The sequence below is a fragment of the Nelumbo lutea genome, chromosome 4 (assembly GCF_056320005.1).
Source record: "Nelumbo lutea isolate HS-2025 chromosome 4, American lotus-T2T, whole genome shotgun sequence".
NCBI lineage: Eukaryota > Viridiplantae > Streptophyta > Magnoliopsida > Proteales > Nelumbonaceae > Nelumbo > Nelumbo lutea.
In genome coordinates this window covers 63,098,286-63,103,303 of record NC_142687.1, presented here as the reverse complement: position 1 = coordinate 63,103,303, position 5,018 = coordinate 63,098,286, and the positions used below count along the sequence as shown (strand labels likewise).

The 5,018-nt window shown below is 45.8% G+C and overlaps 1 long non-coding RNA gene across 1 annotated transcript; it reads right to left on the bottom strand.

Annotated features, from left to right (window-relative positions):
- Nucleotides 1–243: 243 nt before the first annotated feature.
- On the bottom strand, nt 244–1,800 carry LOC148860854 (uncharacterized). The gene is made up of 2 exons (XR_016112310.1): nt 1,565–1,800; nt 244–1,001 (listed from the first exon to the last, which is right to left on the bottom strand). It is a non-coding gene; the product is annotated as an uncharacterized LOC148860854 (long non-coding RNA).
- Between the last annotated feature and the right edge of the window lie 3,218 nt (nt 1,801–5,018).

The following is a 5,018-nucleotide window of genomic DNA, read 5'->3' as shown; positions in this document are numbered from 1 at the left end:
GTTTGTGATTCATAAATTTATTATTTCATGTCCATATATTTTTTCTATATTTATAAGTTCAAAGAGTGATCACGTAATTTATAATTTTTTTTCTCTATTTCAAAGATGGCGAGATGAACTTGATTAATCAACCCAAAGAGCCAAAAATACCTATAGAATCTGAATCTGAAACCAAGGCCCTTGAATTTGATCAGACTTCAGTTGGACTTAGATGTAGCTGGATCCTATCCGAATTCAACCCAATTACAACTCCAATGATCAAGAAATTACTATAGAATAAACTTTTGAGGGTTGAACAATTTAACTGCTAACTATATACATATATATATATATATATATTACAAAAGTGGTCGTCACTCCTCAATATGATCAATGGACTCTATCCGAGCTGCTAGTTCAGCAAGTTGTCCTTTCACACTGAGATCGATGATGTGGGATCTGTCTTTTCCATAGCAGATAACGAACCCTGCAATCAGGGATGGATCAACATAGCTTTCGAGCCTCACATTTCTGAATCCTGTTAACCTCCTCATTTTCCTAGCAATCTGATCCTTCTGTTTGCATTCAAGCTCAACAGCGGAGAAAACAGCCAAGACCAGAGTGTCATTTGGGTTGAGGCAAATGAAGCCAGGTTCTTCCGCATCATCTTTTATTGCTTCGTAATTCTCCTTATCTACGAGGGAACCTAACAAGCCTGGAGCCAAGGGATCGGACTCTGTAATATTGCTTTCCACATTATAAAGTAACTGAGATAGAGTAGTACTTATGGAGGGATCGGACTCTGTACGCGTGCAGGCCGTGAATTCTTGTGGAGGGCTCTCATTCGTAGAGCTTAAAAAAATTTTGTTTGACAGGGATAACTGGGATGACCTCAAGGAATGTGATCCAAATAAGAACGGAGCCACTTGAACTTTCTGTAAACTTTCTTGAGATTTGGAGCTTGGCTTTGGGGGGAATGCAGACTGCCCATGGGGTATGATGGACTGGTTCAAAATATTCATCTGCCAGAAAGCTATTTGTCAGTTTAACAACTCGAGACAAGTGTATCAGAGATAAGAAAGAAAATATTATGGTTAAAACCTAAGACTAGTTATATGATGTTATATAGTTAGGCCTTTCTCATTATTTCAAACTACTAGCTGATGATGTATTTCAATTTGTTTCATACTGGTCATTCTAATTCGACCCAGGTCAGTGTCCAGGAAAGAACTGTGTCCTGCTTTCAATTTCAGAGAAATTGACCAATTAGTGGTTGTTATTTCTACAATGTAAAGTGCATCATATTCTCTGCTCATCTTCTTCTTAACTGAGGTTTGGAGGGGGAGAAGGCGTGTAACAGCCAACCGGGACAGAAAGTGGAAAATTGAAAGTAGATTATAATGATCCAAGAACAGTTCAAGGAGGAATTAAGAAAAAGAACAGTTCGGGAGTGTGCATACTTCCAGTGGAGAGAAAGATAAATTGAAAAACCATGTTCAATTTTGTTGTAACAGCACGCACCAGGAAAATAGCTGTAAGAAAAGGAAACGTAGCAGGAAAAACAAAACAGAAAACAAGAACCGACCTTGAGTTTGCAAAGCTAATTATGGCTTCTCCTCTTTGATTTTCCACTCTTTTCTCGGCTAATACAACTTTCTACCTATTAGCAATCACGAAAAACCTGCAAGAGAATTTGTTCAGCTCTGTAACCGAACGAGAGAACGAAGAGGGGGAGAGAGGATAAACATATGTATTTATATATAAACGTTTGGATAGCCAAAACTTCCTCACGTTATCCACTGCTTATGAATGTCCATCAATCCCTCGCCATCGATGCTTTTAAAAGTCCTCTGCTGAAACGAGAGATCCTGACAGTGGAATAACTCACGCCAAACCAACTTATGACACGTCATCTTGAAGATGGATAAAAATGAAATCAATATCCATAATCCCATCCATACATTTAAGAGCTTTATTGGAGAACGGATTTGCTCCTAACTTACAGAGTGCGCTTTCGAGTTGCATCCATAAATTTAAGGAGATCGGATCTGCTCCTCACACCGACATCACATGCACATCCTATCATTGCATTCGTAACATCTCCCGTACTTATAAGCAATTCAAGGAGATGTTCCCAATGCACAGTCGATGTGCCTGTAATGCGCCCTTGTGTGAGTATCAGATCCGGTTCCAAATTTAAGATGCAAGATGTCCTCCCAACAAAGAAGAGACACTTGGGCTGCATTTAGCATTAGGATTTATCTCCTTTTTGTACTTAAAAACTCGGTGTTCATAATGACATTTTAATAATAAAAATGAGATAAGTACTTAAAATAATGACAGCCAAATGCAGCCTTATCCCATCACACCAATTGTTACCTCCAACGTGTGAAGAAACATATAAACATCTTGATGGAGGATGATTTGACCCGACCTATGAAATGATGACATGTGGACCTGACTCAGCACAAGCAACAACTTAACATCATGGTCTGGCAACGACTAAGTAACGAGCCTATAGGACAGCTCGCTATATCATAGATTAAAGAAGGGGGAGCTCGCTGCAATGCGAGCTCCAGGTTCCCCAAGCTACCCCGAAGGGGATATCCCGAGGCTACTTCAGCTCGCAAGCTAAGGAAACTAGCTCGCTCCAGCCCCTAAGCAGATGTCATCCCAAGGGACCAACTCTAATAAGGGTAACCCCAAAGTATCCCTAAGCTCGCTACAAAGTAGCTCGCAAGGGAGCAACAAAAACGTTTCTCAGGAAGCTTCTATCTGACAGGCCATACCATTTGGACTGCGCCACGTCTCTTGACTGACGGCACAGTCCCTGTCCTTTCGACAGTTTGCACCCACGTCTTTCAGCAGGCAGGGGCATGCCTTCCCTTTTAAGACATATCACTCATCCGAGCAAGAGAAGCATTGCAACGATCACCTGCGCAACCTTGCTAGGTAATGGTTGCGGCAGGGGCCCAGTGGCGATTACACCCGATTTGATAGTAACTCCCCTATAAAAGCCCCTGGGACAAAGGAGAAAGGCTCTCTCTCTGAGATTTTTGAATACTTATGCACTCGCATATCCTCAACCAGAGTCTTTACTTGCTTGCAAGCTAACCTCTCGAGCACAGCGATAAAGCGCGACCTACACTCTTATCCTTCACACTCTCCTTTTTCTCCTTTCCCAATGTTCTGAATTAAGCTTCAGAGTATTCCCATCGGGTAAATCCCCGGGAATCCTTCTTTCCATCTTCTCAGGTGTCGTCCGCTGCCAACAAGGAGCTAATCAGCAGCCAGCTAGGAGTTCCTGGATCGTGCCGCATCATTTGGTGCCGTCTGTGGGAAACGCTTCTAAAAGCCTTCCTCCAATCTTTTACAGCACTTCTCTTCCAAAAAACTTAGCATTCTTCATGGCTTCTTCTAGCAATACCGGACGTGGCAACAGCCAGAGCGCTAGTGGGAAGCAGCCCCAGCTTCCTACTATCTGCATTGGACAGTTTACCGTCCCTCTCTCAGCAGACGGAGTTCCTAGTCTGAACGTGCCTCTTGCAAGGGCACCCGTTGTTGCTCCACTCCCTACTATAGCCGGAGCAACCTTCGTTGAACCCTCGGTTGCGCCCTTAGCGACCAACCCGAACCATCTAGAGGACTTGGTGCAGTGCATGTGGGCCATGCAGGCTCAAATGCAACCGTTTCAACAGTTCTAGCTTTACGAACAACAAGTGCTGCTCCTGGTCTCCCAGTACCAGTACCAGCAGCAATTTCCCTCGCTACCTCAGGCCCAGCCACAAAGCAGGCCAAGCCGTCCCACTGAGGTGAGCGACCTTGCAAGGGAGAGGCATCCCAGATCCAAGATCCTTCCGCAGCAAGAAGGAAAGCCCGACAGCCCTCGCCTCCCGGCCTATGGGTAGGACCAGGGCCTCCCAGCCAACTAAGCCCGCGCCGCCACAACCCTCACAGTCCAAGCTCCCACTCACAGAGAACCCGTTCGAGGTCTTCGCCACGGACCTCAGACAGGGCCCTTCAGTCCAAAGTCATCACCAGCAGTCCGAGCCCATTGAGCTCGGAGACACTGAAGCGTCAAGCGCCAATGCCGAACCAACAAAGCAGCAGCAGCGAAGACGCCGATGAGCCCACTACACCGCATCCAGAGCCTCTCCAAAGCTCAGAAGGAAAGAGGAGGTATGCTCTAGCGAAGTAAGAGCTACTCCTCTCCTTTCAGTTTCTTCCCCGCTATCGTCCAAACTCCTTGCTGTCCCCATGCCAAGGGACTTCAAGCTCCCTCCTCTAGATAAGTATGATGGGTCTTTTGATCCAAACGACTATGTGAACGCCTTCCAGTATGCATCTGGCCAGAGCCAGTGAGTCCTGCATGTGCATGGCCTTCTCCACCACCATCAAGGGAGTCACCCGCACCTGGTACTGAAACCTCGCGCTCGACTCAATAAGAAGTTGGGCGTAGTTCGTGCAAATTTTCACTTCTCACTTCGTCACCAGCAAGAGGTGCCTGCAAACCCAAGAGTGCCTCCTCAGCATAGTTAAGAAAGAAGGGGAGTCCATCCGGAGCTACATCAAGCGGTTCAATGACGCTTGTTTGCAGATACCAAACATGGATCCTATAGTTCGCCTCATAGTAGCCAAGCGAGGTATCACTCATAAGGAGTTCAAGTGGCATGTGGTTGTCAACCAACCCAAAACCATGACCAAGTTCCTTAATCTCATGGATCGGTTCATTGGGACAAAGGAAGAGATCAACCAGAGGGGTGAGCAGGCCCCAGAAAAAAGAAAGAGGGAGTCAGAGCCCCCATCCCAAAGAGATAGCAAGAAGAAGGATGTAGCTCGGGGGGCAAGGCCGATCCAGCCCACCCGGGCCCCAACAGCAGAAAGGGACTACACACCCCTCAACACCAAACGGGTCGAGATCCTCATGGCGATCAAGGACACCCCCATATGTGAAGTGGCCACTGCAGCTGAAGGTCGACCCCAACACCCGGAATAAAAATTTGTATTGTAGTTTTCATAAAGATCACGGTCATAGTACC